Source organism: Myiozetetes cayanensis, unplaced genomic scaffold (genome assembly GCF_022539395.1).
Source record: "Myiozetetes cayanensis isolate MyiCay16 unplaced genomic scaffold, myiCay2020 scf1, whole genome shotgun sequence".
Taxonomy (NCBI): Eukaryota; Metazoa; Chordata; class Aves; order Passeriformes; family Tyrannidae; genus Myiozetetes; species Myiozetetes cayanensis.
Window position 1 is genome coordinate 91657453 of NW_026086604.1, and position 15078 is coordinate 91672530.

Here is a 15078-nt window from a genome sequence, read left to right on the forward strand (position 1 = left end):
AGTGAAAATCCACAAAACAGCCAAGAGTGGATACAAATATATTTGAATATTTATTGCTTGTTCTAGTCCTCAAAATCCACAAACATTTATGTGTTTCTGTAACATCTGAACCAGAAACACTATTAATTTTGTACTCTGCATTTGTCAAGTCATGGAATATAAATGAGACAGATATTTAGAAATAATGGCACACTTTCCTTCTTTATCAATCAATCAAGATGTTGTTATACATACCAGACATAGAAATATGTGTATATATACATATATACACACATGTATATGCATATTCAGTGTTATTAATTAAGGGCATTTTCAGCTGCCTGCATGACCTTTAAACTGATAGCATATATAGATCTAAATGTGTCATACTGAATGTAAAGGAAATGTACTTTTATGAGGCTGTATCTGGAAAAGGTATGCAAGTAACATGGAAATCATTACAGGACTTTTTAAAATCTGAAAGCATACACTCACTATGGCTGAAGACTATCAACCTGTATCAAGGATGAAAACTACAGCATTCAAGAATTTCAAGATGAACAGTACCGTCTTAAAGTGTCCCTCAGGCAAAATCTGCTGGATATGAGTAAGAGCTCTTGCTGGTTTTTTTTCTGTTTATGTTAGTGGATTTCTCTACATCACTTCTTCTGCATATGATAGTCTGTGGAAGAAGAAAAAATGTCATTCTAGTTTCAGTTGTGAATTTTATGCATATTCAGTATTTATGGTGGCACTGCTGGAGGAAACCTGCGATTAATGCTCAGTGCCATCCCTCTTGGCATAAAAAAAGTCTTCCTCAGTGGCAGAAATGCACTGTATGCAATCATGAAAATCTAAGACAACAAACAGTTGTGGCCCAATCTGGCTTTTTTTTTTCACTTCTATGCTACTTGGGTCATACAACAACACTAGTCACTATCTAAAAAGTTTAGTTTTAGCATGTCTAGAAAATATTCACTTAAAGTTTTCCTAAGTAATGCTTTATACCTTGCTTCCAAGGTATTGCAGCCCACTTCTCAAAACTTATTATTTTCTGGAGTTTTGGTACAATGTTTTATCCGCAGCCACCTTCCCATTTATACCTCCATAACTGCTCCTTAAGCCTCGGCTGAAGCTGCTAAAGAATGGGATGAGGTCTGGCAGATGATCAAATTTAAATAAATATAGTAACACTTGGAACACATAGTTATGGGGTTCATAGCTCTCACTGCAGTAAATAATGTTACAAGTAATGTCAAACGTTTAGGCATTGTCTAATCTCCTATGATTTAAAGGACATTGAGGTTTCCTTTCTTCTCTAGCGCTACTTAATCCTTCAAAATAGTTGAATCAAACATAATTCAATTATAGAAGTCTTAGAAGCCTTAATTGATGATTTCAAATCAGCAGTACATCAATGAATAAGGAAGTAGTAAATTTACTCTGGGCATAGTTTTGAATATTGGGGTTTTAGTTGTTTTTACTGGAATATAGAAGCTTTGTCAAATTTTACCACAAATACTTATCCAATTGATCTGGAAACTTTCAAAATTTTCCAAACTAAATACATCCAAAAGTGCATTAGCAATTTCAAAGGAAGCCCCATCTCTGTAACTGTTTAGGAACTAAAGTAATGCCCATCATCAGAACACCAATGTTTTCCAAAAGAGAAATAATATCTTTTCCTTCTTTGTAGCCAGTACATGTTCACTACTCATGCATGAGTCCTGCTGACAAAGACTCAAAAGGAAGAGATTAGCTTTGTCTTTACATCTAAATATGAAGATGCACATGGACAACTTTTTTCCTCTGCATGCCAGAATCAAGGCCAGTTCCTCATTAAACAATGTCTCAGGAAGCTGATTCTGGTACTCTGGAGACTCTGCTATCAGGACAGGCATGTCACAGGTTACTGGAGCTATTTGTACTTGTGCAAAAGGGTAAAAAATAATCCCCACATCCACTCAAAATGACATCACTATCTTGCTCTTCCTCTCAGAAACTTTTCATTAAAATTGCCATCAGAAAACGTGATTTGTGGAGTCCAAAATGCATTGTCTAGGCTCTTCTTCTAAATAAAAGCTTTTATTGATGAGCTACATAGTGCATGCCTGATGTGATTAACTCCCGGACATGTGTCCACGCTTTCCCACTTGTACAGGGGTTTTGACAGTCTTCCACGGGCTGTGTTTGGGCTGAAATTCAGGGAATCTAGAAGCAGCAGCTCTAAAATGAATGCATCTGTGCCACTTCACACCCAGATTAATAATCCTGTTTAGCAGTGTGCTATAATGTGGGTTCACCAGCATCTGGGATTAAAGTCCCTTCTGCAGTTTTGGAATGCAAGTTTTGGAAATTAGATTTCAATTTAGATGGAAATCTGTTTATGTTTTAAAAATAAATATTTTCTTGAAAACTGTTTTTTAATATTGGATAGATTTCCAACTTCTTTAATTCCAACCCCCCTAATTTGCAATTACACTTTTTATAAACTCCATAAATTAGTTTGTAAACAGCAAAGGTGTAGGTGATTTAGCATCTAAATTAGGCATTTATGGGATCCTGTGTCTCATTCTTCTTGTACCCTGGGCACTTGGATACAAGTTCTCTATCTATCTAATATTAGTATTGGCTGCATACTGTCAGTGGGAACCTAAACATAAAGAAGCCTCCCTCTGGCTAAGCCATTAAATGCTGTGCCAAGTGTATCTCAGCTGGAAGTGGCTTTTTCCATATCTTCCAAATCTCATATGAGTTGTTTTCCCTTCCAAAGGTTGTGAAATATCTCGGTCAGCAGGTATAATAGGAAGGCAAATGGAAAAAAAAAAATATCTATTTTTGCAACTCCTAAGTCCTATTCCCAACAATTTATTGAAATAAGATGTCATGCATGCACATGTATAATTGATTTCAGATGTACGATAAAGTTGCCAGAGATATACTCAGCAGAAATAACTGTAATTTTTTCAGATGTGCTCTTCTCCCATCCACTTGGCCTCCAGAACAAGAACAAGAATTCAACCCTGAATGAAATGTATTTTGTACTCCTGGGCACCTGCTGCTGTGTCTTCTGTCTCTGAGCTGGGAGAGGACGGAAGGTTTGATGCAACCATGGCATCTGCTATAACTGGACTTGCTCACTTTGCACCTTATGTTTCTGCAATTCTGATTTCTTTTGTAATCATTGTTTTAGTCCTGTTAGCTATCTGATATCAAGCTCTCATGACACTGCTGCAGGAGCAGCAAACAACATGCTATAGTGAGAGAAAAGACTCTTTTTCAGTGCTTTTAGCAATGTGACCTTAAGTATTGATTTATAGCCTGCTACAGTGCTCTAGTGCAAAAGGGAACTGTGGTAATTAAGTTGGTATCTGTGCTTTCTAAAATAGTGCTGAGCTGCAACAAAAAGAGACCCTTTATTTTTCCTCTCTGCCTCTCAGTGAATGCAGATGCAGGCACTGCCCTTTGACCCTGCTCAGCTTTCACCAGCTGCAGATTATTTTTCTCTCTCTGTGCCTTTAGGTGCTGATAGACAGAGTAGAACCCATTAATTCTTGTGTCTGACTTTCTTTTTTTAGTGCAGGCAAAGGAGCAAATCTCTACACTTGTACCTGACTTTTAAAACATTGTGTGTCCTTATGTGGGTGAAAAAAGAACAGTGGCCAAGGAAATATAGGAAGCATTAGAAAATTCAGCAGAGTGGGTGGTCAAGAAGTAACTCAGACTTGAAAGCAAAACCTTTTGCATGAAAATTCCCACTTCTCAGCATGCCACCTTATTCTGAAACTCATGTATAAGGTAACAGGGTAAACACAATGAGAAATCTCTTTTGTATTCCATTACAGTCATTAGAGAAATAGGCCACAAAAGGTAATGGCAATAAAACTGAATACCTTGCAGTATGCATGTAAATTACATGTTAATATATGCAAATTACCACACCATGTTCAGTGTCCATAAAACTACAAAATACAGCTAATTAATAGTAGGTACGATGCTTCATTTTATATTCACAGAGTTACGGGGGAGGTAGTATATTTTTATAATTGTGGAACACTGGCCTTGGGGAACGCATCAAACATTCAGTTTCTCTCCTCTGGCAAATTCACCCAGTACACTGGAAGTAATTGTCTTTCTGCTTCCTCACCCAGAGTCTTACTCTGAGAGGAGTCTCTAATATTAGAAGTAAAACAAAAAGACTTCCAGTTTTGCAATTACTTTCTTGTGGAAGTAGTTCTTATTAACGTTAATATCGTCTCTGTTCAGCAAAATACCTAAACACATTTGGTACCCTTGGCATATCTAAATGCATTCAACAACTGAATCCCCAGATAGATACAGGCTTCATAAAGGCTTTTTAGGTAATCTGTTGCCAGAAGAAGTCACAATTCAAGTTTCCAATATGGTGTGAAAACAGCTCCTGAGAACAGGTTTAGAAAACATGACTTATCCAAGAAAAAAGGTGAAGGGAGCCTAGGGGGTAAGCCCTGCTTCTGGAAAAGACCAATGGCACAAGCAGAGGCAAACTCGTCTGCCCACATTCTTAAATTCTGCACAGGAAACAGCTCTGGTTTGAAAGCCAAGTCTATCCTGTGTCTGAAAGTAATATTGCCATTTTTTCAACTATCCAACTGACGAAGTGAAGGAGCCCAGGTCAAAACTGAACAAAGTCCTGTTATAGGCATATACAGGTGTGTGGGTGTCTATGTGCATGTCTGTGTACAGCCTGAGAGAAAGCTGCAATATGAGTTGAGTGAAAAAAAAAAATATTTGAGGGCACATATATATTTCAATATGAATAATAAGTATCAGTGAATGGTATTCTGAGTTCCCTTCTGCAGTAAAGGTGCTTGCACTGCAATTTGAATCAGAGAATCAGAGAATGATTTGTGTTGGAAAGCACCCTAAAGATCATATAGTTTCACCTTCTCTGCCATGGGCAGGGCTACATTCCACTAGACCAGGTTGCTCAAAGCCCCATCCAGCCTGGTCTTGAACATTTCCAGGGATGGGGCATCCACAGTTTCTCTGGGTAACCTGTTCCAGCACCTCACTACCATCTGAGGTAAAGAATTTCTTCATAACATCTAATCTAAATCTACCCTCTTTCAGGTTAAAGCCATTAGCCCTTGTCCTGTCACTAATGTCCTTGTGGAAAGTCCCAAAGCAGCTCTCTAGTAGACCCTTTTAGGTACTGGAAGATGCAATAAGGTCTTCCCAGAGACTTCTCTTCTCCAGGCTGAACAACCCAAACTCTCTCAGCCTGTCTTCATAGGAGAGGTGTTCCAGCACTCTGATCTTCTTTGTGGCCCTCCTCTGCACCCACTCTAACAGGTCCACATCCTTCTTATGTTGAGGGCCCCAGAGCTGGATGCAGTACTGCAGATGGAGTCCACCAGAGCAGAGTAGAGGGACAGAATCATCTCCCTGGAACTGCTGACCCCAAGGGATCTGTGTGTGTGTGTCCCATGGATCTGTGGCCATGCCACATTCCTCTACAGGTTGCTGGTGATAAGATCTGTTGAGCCCATGCAAAGGCAGATCAGCTTAGCTGCTTTGCAGAGCTTCATGCATCATCCAAGCTGGTGGACAGCTTCCTAGATATAGTGCCTGTGGCCCTGTACCAGAGTAGCTCCAGGATGTGCTGCTTCTCCTGGCTGTTATTCCACTGCAGTGGCTTCCTCCCTCTGCAGATGTCCAGTGCAGCAGAGGAATGAACAGTTTGGAAAGAAACACTACTTGTGTGTCATGGATGAAGAAAGGATGTGTTTTGTGCAGGGGCTTATTTAATAGGCACTGGGATGAGTGATGGTAATGAATGTAATATGCCTTAGGTACCCAAGACAGAGGTTATAATTTGCCAGACACTTTTCATGAGCCAGCAGTTCTCCTTCTGGAAAACTGTTCAGTTTCAAACAAAACATTTATCTTATGTGCATGTATATGTGTATGTATATATATATATATCTCTATATACACACAAAGTCTGCACCTGTTTGGCAAAGCAGTTGAACTTTGATCAACTTCAGGTAAATGCTTACCTTGCACTTCATGTCAAAAATAACTCCTGGATGTGCTAAACATGTGCTTAAGTGTTTTCTGATTTAAGATGCTTTTCAGGAGAGACACCCTAGAGAGGACAAATGAGTGTTGCTGTTTCAGACACGAGAAAATGGAGGCTGGAATAAAAGAGGCACACCAAAGATGAAAAAATACATGAAATACTGTTAGGCCTTTTAAGTAGAAGAAGGAAAAATATATGATAAAAGTAACAGGCTTACAGAGGGAAACAACATATGAAAATAAATATCAGAATAGGAAAAAAGAAAGGCAATATAAAGAGAAAATATAGGATACTGGAATGTTATTTTAAGACCAAACACCTCCTCTTATATTAATAACCTAAATCGAAACATGCTTTACTGATATTCACAAATTCATGCTCTATTCTGATTTGTACCCATACTGGCTCATACTTTGTCATGCCTTCTTCTGCTAGGGATTTTGAGAAAATGTGCTTGGAAGTCTCATATTGCAGGGACTCTCAGATACAGAAACTGAGCACAGAGCTTTATTTTCTAAGGAATAAAGGAATATTTGGGGGAGGGGGAGTTCTAAGGAAAGGAGTTATCTAAAGAAAAATTTTGGGCAAGGGAAAATGTTTAACTGTATGTAAAGCATTTTTCATACTATCAAGGAACTAAAACTGCCTTACCACCACTGGGCATCGGTGCCTGTCACAGACAGTGCTGTTTGGAAGGCTGCTGATTCAGCATGTGATATCCAGAGGACTTGAGCTGATGTAAACTAGTGACAGCTATAAAAGGTCTGTAATGATAAATGATACTGTATTTTGATAGAAGAAGGAAGACTGATAGAGAAAAGCATCTGATCATAACCTCCTCCAATATAATATTCTAGTACTAAAGCTTTTTTAATGTCTTCACAGAGCTTCAGGCTAATCAGATATACTGAGTTATTTGCATCAATTATTTACAACAGAGACAATCGGGAATTAAAATTTTTTCTCCTCATCCCTGCCACCTTTTCACTCTGAGCTAAAACTGTTGAAAAGTCAAAGATCTTCACCTAGCCTGTGACCATTAACACATCCTTTTCTCTCCTTCTCCTGTTTTCCCTTGCTGCCCTGTGCTATATATCTTGGATGGAACACCGCAAATCTAAAACTGATGGTCTTGTTTCTTTTGCTTTTTTGGCCCAGCGTAAACTCAATACCTGCACAAGAGGGGAGTAGGATTAGCTTGGGAAAGAAAACAATAAAACCTCTGCCAAAATAATAATCATAATATTAGCACACAGCTGTAGGGAGTAATTTTGGCGTCCAGAGCAAATGTTCCCCACTCTCTTCTCCACTCTGTAACCCTACTTCTGCTTTGTAGCTTTTCAATGGCTACCAAATCCTCTGCTTCTCTCCGTCACCTCTCTGTGCCACTACCTCTCTATAAAGTCCTGTGGTTGTTCCTCGGTGGTGGCAGCAACAGAGGGATCTAAAGGGACTTGTGTAGGGGTTTGTGTGTGTGTGTGTTGTGTGTGTTTGTACTTATGTGGATGTGATATTCTTGCAAACCTGAAGAGCGTTTCAGGGATCTGATGTAATTTTCTTGATCTTGATCTTGTTCGTTTGGAGAGAGTAGGAGGGGAAAAGAGAGGGAGAGAGAGAAAGAGGGAATGCTGCTCTTGGCAGAAGATACAGGCAATTGGCTGCTTTATGGCTTTGCCTTGATGTGTGTTTAAGAAACAGCTCAAAATTTGGCACAGAGAGATTTTTCCCACTTGTTTTACTTCTAAATATTCTTCAAAAGCTTCCACGGGATATAGAATATTGCTTTGATCAGATGAATATACTTTGTGCTGAAGTTTCTAGTTAATACTTACTTCAATTCATATTCTGCCAATTTTTTAATTTCAGATTTGATTTAAAACTTTCTGTAGCCTATAGACAATGGAAAAATCAGACAGTTTCCCCTGTGGATCATGTTATTTTATCGATGTGAGTTGAAGTTCCAGAAGATAAGGAAGAGTAAGTGAAGAAAATATTATCAAACTTGCTCCTTCAGCAAAATGTAAGCATGACCAAAAGGCTGAGTGTACACAGGGGGTGTACCTCAGACCAAAATGTTTTGGAAAAGGTTCACAGCTTGAACTACTTTCAGATAAAGCTCCCATATGTACGTTCTTACCTAATCCTTATCTGAGCTATTTGAACTACTCATATTTGAGAAATTTTCTGTAAATGTCCAGGTATGGGTCATGAGTCACCAGGCTTCCTCTTCCTGCTCAATCATAAACCATCTGACAGCAGCCTTTGTCACACTGCTTAGGACATTCGTGATCTCATTTGGAGCCTATAATGTAAACAAAACTTTTTTTTCTCTCCATTACCAAACGTCCATTAAATGTCACTAGTTAAAAAGCCCTCCAACGCTTAAAAAAATGTTGATTGTTATGCAGTGAGTCTGAGCCATGAATGCACAGCTCAGAAGCCTGGGAGAGTATTTAAGGCACATCTCCTTGTCCTTCAGGCTGTGTTACTGTTGTATTTCTCACTTTAGCTGCTTTGGGAGTCTGAGAGGAAAATTCGCCCTCAGAGAGTGGTTCTGCTCACTTATTAGGCAATACCAGTGCTGCACTTTGCATGCCACCTGCTGTTTTCAATCCATCATTAATTTAACGTAGCAGTCACATACTTTTCATAGGCTGTCACAGACGACAAGATGTTGTTCCTTTCTGTTGCAGTTGTAGGGTCTGGTGAATTGATTGACAGACTGTTTAGTGAAGGATTTTGGATTTTGGACCTCATGTCACTTAACACAGAGTTGATAATCCTCAGGTAAAAAAAGACTTTTTTGGTTTGGAGGTTTTTTTGTTTGTTTATTTTTTGTTTGTGGCGTTTTTGTGTTGTTTTTGTTTGTTTGTTTGTTTTTTCAGAGATACTTATATATGGGATGATTTATTTATCTATGACTTCATAAAAGTATTTAGCCCTTTATGTAAAGCCATAGCTGCCTCTCATCACTTTTATCCCACAGTGCTATGCTGATCCCTTTACCCAGAGTGCACCCTGAAAAGATGGAAGGATAACAGTGGGCTGCCAGGTGCTCTGCCCTGGGGGAAAAATGAACCCACTGTTATGACAGTCAGGGATAAGAGGATTCTCATAGACCATACTAATGCAGGGGCTGTGATTCAAGACTAATGCCCTCAGCTAACATTCCGTGACAGAAAACAGTTTTACCTTATGGTGTACATTACAGTCTCCCACAGGGAGAAGCATGTTGTCCTCCAAACATGGAAAAACGGAGAGCAAAAAGCTAATTCCAGAGAAAAAAGGCCACCTCTGTGGCCCTTTACAGCAGCTTCTACAAAAGGCAGGAAAGGAAAGTGCATCCACTCCTTAGCTGCCACCCTGACTGATGCCACAGCAGTTCAGCGTTGACAAGTACGCCATTATTTTCGTCCTGGAGGTCTGCAATGTCATGTGCTTGTGATCTGTCTTCAGCTGCTAGACTCAGACAAGTTGAATTGTCCAGGCAGCACTGCAGCAGCAGAGAAGGCCAGCTGTGCCAGGGCCATAAGCAGGACAGTGTTTTCTGTTTAGTGCCCACCAGAAGGGAATTCATGTTATTTACTAACACTTCACTATATGTTGGGACTTCACTTGCCAGTTCATGAGCTCCACCTTGTGCTTTGCAGTATAGATGGATGGCACACAGATGATACATATGAAGAGCATGCCTCCAAGCTAAGCCCATTCTAAAAATTAAATATATATATATATATTTATATTTCTACCTGGGAATGTGAGTAGTAGGGGTGTCCCATGCAGACTGGTGGGGTACATGTTGGCAGCTGGAGGATGCTTCAGGAGCTGGTGCAGGACAAGGTGGTTCAACCAGCTGGTTTATCGGGTACACTTTGGTACTGTGAGTGCTCCCAGTGCTTCCCATGTGGTGTTGGCAATCTGGGGAACTCAGGTAACTTGTTCAGAGATCAGAGATCAAAACAGCATGGATGCTCAGAGGTGCAGTAGACACAGGAGAGGATGGTGTAGACACAGGTAGTTGATGTCCCCAGAGGGCATTACATGCTGCTTTTAACTCTACTTGCACTTCGGGTTTCTGCTGTGGGAGCATAAGACATATTGCAAAACCAAAGATGTGTCACAGAAAGGTCGTAGTTCCTCCTCCCCTCACCCCAGTTTTAATCCATGGTGACCTCAGAGAGCACGAGACTGTGTTTTTTATTTTTTTTAATCTTTATGAAAGGAGTCTTGTTTGCTTGCTGGCCCTTACACACCAAGGCACTGTTGTGTTACTTAAAATTGTAAATTATGTCTGTTTAAGAAAATGTCAGTGTTTTTTAAAACAGAATAACAGAACTGGAAAAGACTTGGCTGTGCTGTTTGTTACACAAGTTGCAGGCAGGCAGAATGATGCATTCACCATTATGAGCAGATTCAAGGAGACTAATGACTGCTGTACAATATAGCTTCAGTTCTTTCAAGTAACATGATAGTTGTTTCTCTGCTTGCCAGCAAGATTATCTGAGTAATGTTAATGCTCGTGCACTGACGTATAGAGGAACCATCAATATGGGGCTGTGCCTACCAACAATAACTCCCTGCCCTCAATTGCTAATTGAAATGACCTTTCTATTAAAAAAAAAAAAAAAAAAAAAAGAGGACTGTAAGATAAATACAGCTTTGGTAGAGGGATTTAATTTCCCTGGCACCTATTATTTTGCATATGGATATTTCTTGTACATTTCTTAGGAGTTCTCTAAAACAGTTACTCAGCTTTTGGATAGGAATAAGTTTAAATGAATATTTTTTGTTGCCAGCCTCTGAAAGCATACTAGGAGGATCTTTCATACTATATAATTCTGGTAAATGCTCAACAGCCATGTTGCTTCCAACATGGATACTCACTGCAAAACCCAGATCCTTTGAGAAAGAAAGTTAATTAAGAGGAGAATAAATAAATAAATAAATTCTGCCTCACCATTGACACTTCTCCTCAGAAAACTTCCTCTTGTCCCATCCCAAATGGAGACTTACTGTTCCTCAAAATAGCAATAGCAAAAAAAAAAAAACAAACTCCACAACTGGATCTTTGCTGTCAGTGTCTATTTCACGTGGAACAATATACAAGCACGAAGAAGCTTAGAGCAAGAACTGTTGTGCTTTGCAGTTTTACATCAGGAAATGCCACAAGAAAATGGCCTAAACACGTGGACTGTTTCCCTCTAGTTGCATAAGTCTCTGTCTTGGCTTTGATTCACCTTAAATATCCAGAAGAAATGAGAAGACATGCACTGACTTTGTAGTGGCTACTTTGTATATTTTTGTTTGTCCACTTGTTTGGAAATATTGCTCACTGCTTCTACTCTGTTCCTCAGGGGAGGTTCTGTCTTTCCTGTGTTTTTTCACCAAACATTGAGGTTAGTCTCTACTCTTCAGTGGTGTAATTTTGGGAGTCCGTAAGTGAAGCTTAGGCCGCAAGAAAAATTAAAAAGACTACATTGATATATATGTTTTCTTACTAAATAAGGAGAAAACTAACAGAGGGCTACAAACTGGATTTGTCTGTGTGAGCATGTGCCTGATGTGAAACATGTTTACCAAATTTTTTTCCCATGAGAATCACAATTTTCCTCATCTGACATCCAGGTTTCTTGTCTGAGGAACTGTTCAAATATGTTATTTGAGCCACTATGACGGTGACTCAGAGCTCTGGCCCCTCGAAGGTAACAGAGTCTGAACTCTGATTACCCTTTTGCCTTTCACGTTTGGCCACAGAGACTTGCCTGGGGCACCAAGGACTAAATTTTTGGGCTTTCTTTCTCTAGGTATAGGTTTTGAAAACTTAAGGTTTTTGGAAGAGATGTGAACTCTAATGCAAGGCACATAAAAGGGAAAGGGAGCCTGATTTTCATAGAGTGACTAGTAATTACTCTTGAAACTCAGACCAACTTTGAAACCTGAGATTCAGAGTAAGTGTCCCTAAATACAGCTAAAAACTGCACATGTATTTTTATTAAGCTGACATTAATGGGTACAATGATATGATACATATTTCCTAAATATTCTTCCAAGTCAGAACAGATTAATCTCTGTGTCCAAGTTGCCAGCTTTTAGTTCACAGGTGAATGGGAAGATCTATGTTTTTTCTTAAATGTATGACAGGTCCATAGAAATCCCTGAAAGTGTGACTTTTAGATATATTGCAAAAGAGGGGAAAAAATGTCTTTTTTCTTTGGCGAGCAGCCACTATCTAATTTTAGCTCCAGTCTTCAAAGGATGTGGAATAGGGATCTCCTCTTCCCCAAAATATGATTTCCCCAGCCTTGACCCAGACTGGACTAAGTTGGTACTCACTGCTAAATTTGCTTGCGTGCAGCTAAAGCCTGATAATCTTAGGTCTCAACTAAGCCAAAGCTCTTTAACTTGTTTTATTCTGCTAGACCATATTAAAAAACAAAACAAAACCAAACGAAATAATAAAAAAACCCAAAACAAGAAACCAAGACAAACCAACAAGCCAGCTCACTACACCTTATGATTTAAGCAGAATTGGGTTAGGTTAGTAGCAGTCCAGATACTGAGAAGAAGGTGCTAATGTTGCAAGAGAAGATGGTTCTCATGGATCTCTACTGAACCAACATTTAATCATGGAGTTCATGATGAGAAAGAGAAAAGTAAGGTGCTATTTGTCTTTATTCACATCTTCGCGGACCTAGTTTCAGACAAAATTGTACCTAGTTCTCTAAGTTCACTTTCCTTCACTATTTGGATATGTGATAAATGCCTATGATATGTAGAGTGCTGGTATTAGTAATATCACAATGCCAAACAGCTGCTACCTTCCCTCTTGAAATGGAGTGTATTGACAAGGGGAAAAAGTCCTGATACTGCTCCATTACTGTGTCTGAATATCATCCCCACTTCCACACACATATATGTGTGTGTGTATACACACATAGTTTTCAGTAGGATTCCTGACCGATTAAAGGTTATATTTATTTTATAAGCGTATTTATACTACTTCTTATGTACAAACAAGTTTTCTTAAACTCATGTTTGTAATTCTCTAAATAAAACTGAAGAATATATCTGAGACTGTGGATTTATTATATATTTATAGTTATTTTTAGACATAACTGTGTTTTTTCCCATTTTACTTTTTTCAACTTGTAGTTGCCCTCTTTAAACTGTGCTGAACAAACCAGTCCATAAAGGCTAAAATATATTTCTTAGAATAGGAGTGTCTTCTAAAATGTGCAAAAATTTAAAAAAAAAAAAAAATTTAGTTTCTTTGCATGGTTCTACTTCCCACCATTTTGGTTCTACTTCCATTTCTCACTGAGAACCACTGGGGCATTCAGGTCTTTCATTTTAAATGCAGGAAGCAAATGGCTCATATTCCAGCAGCTGTCTTTTAGATTCTTGTCTCTGCTCTGACCTCACTTTCTTGCCTCTGTTATTGGCATCAATTGTTGTTTAACAGAATGAGAAAGTTCCACAGTTAATTATTCTGCTATCCAGTCCCTTTTTAAGTCTCTTCTAACAAAACATGGGATCAGACATCCATGTGAATGCTAATTTCATTACTCAGCTAAAACACCATGCTTTATCTGGTGAAGGGTGGGATTTTCAAGGGAGCCTAAGAGGGTTAGTTGGCTGAGTCTCTCTGAGATTCAACAGCCAGCTCCTAAAAAAAAAAAAAAAAAAAAAGAAGAAAAAAAACCATTTTACACCTCAAATAATGTGGAAACCTTTTGCTCGCAGAAAAAAAAAAAAAAGTCCTTTAAAGTCTAAGCCTGATTTAAGTTCTTGACTAAACTCAAGGACCACTGGGGCCCTATTCAAAGTGTTATTCTGCATATAGACAGTCCAAGACTGTGAAAAACCAATAAAAGGAATAAATAGGACACAAAAGCTGCAGAAAAAGTTCATACTTATTTTTCTAGCCATTGCATTAAAAGCAATGAAAGTCTGTTTCTTTTCTCTTCACCTCTATTAATGACTCTCCTTCAAATAGCTGATGGAGGCTTTTAAAAAGGTTCCATAGGAAAAAGAGAACTTACATGGCAACCATTGGAGCAAAAGCCAGTTTCCCTCTTCTGTCTGTCTGTCTGTCTGATGTCTGGTAAGCATCCCTAAATAGACATCAGAGGGAACACTTGTGTCAGTCAAAACTTTTGAAAAACAGGGTTCAGATAAATAAATATCAATTGATTGAAGTCAGGTGATCAGATGCTCACACTGTGCACATGTGTTTGTGGTTTGCTTTTATTTTTTAAGATGCATTGGCTTCAGCTCTAAGGGTGGAAAGTACATAAGGAATTTTAATTGCCACTCTTTCTCAAAAATCACATTCTTGAGCAAACCTGGCTTACTGAAGAGATTAACTTAATGTATAGACATAAAAACAAAACATGATTTTCCAAAGTTTGTCTCTGGAATATGCTTGGCAAGCATATTCCAAAATTTTCATTCTTTCCTGGTCAGCATCCCACTTCTGCCCCAGCAAACCCACCACAGCTGAGGAAAAGTAAGCTAAAAAACAGGCATAAAGCCAAAGAATGATATTTAGCCACTAGCCTGAATAGGAGGCAGTGCAAAGTCACCCTGTCTGGTGGGAGTTTTGGAGAGGGCTGAGTTTAACTACTGTTATTTAGTGACCTAGAGGGAACTGATGGGGATGAGGGGCAGAAGAGCTGGTTCCTTCCTGTTTTCCTTGATACGACTGTGGCTCTGTGGCTCCCTGGGGGAACTGGGGAACCAGGACTGAGGTGACTCCTGAAGATGGTGAGGCAGCAGCACATAGGGCTGAAAATGGAGGAACTGTACTCTGGGCACTTGGGAAGACACTTTGCTGGTCTCAGGAGCATTTAAAGCAGCTTTTTCCTCCTGTTTATTTTGATATTCATATTTCCCTGATCATGGGAAGTCTTGCCTATATGTCTGTCTAGTCTGTTTTCATAATGGTCTGAATAAATAATATTTTTATATCAAGAGCTGTTCTAAAAAGGAAACAAACGGTTGCTGGCATAGCTCCTAATACTGCGCATTTTAGG

The 15078-nt window shown here is 39.1% G+C and overlaps 1 long non-coding RNA gene across 1 annotated transcript; it reads left to right on the forward strand.

Annotated features, from left to right (window-relative positions):
• Positions 1-444: 444 nt before the first annotated feature.
• LOC126641510 (uncharacterized) lies at positions 445-9607 on the forward strand. Its single transcript, XR_007629264.1, has 5 exons — positions 445-586; positions 2950-3077; positions 7910-8020; positions 8737-8830; positions 9255-9607. It is a non-coding gene; the product is annotated as an uncharacterized LOC126641510 (long non-coding RNA).
• The last annotated feature ends 5471 nt before the right edge of the window (positions 9608-15078 follow it).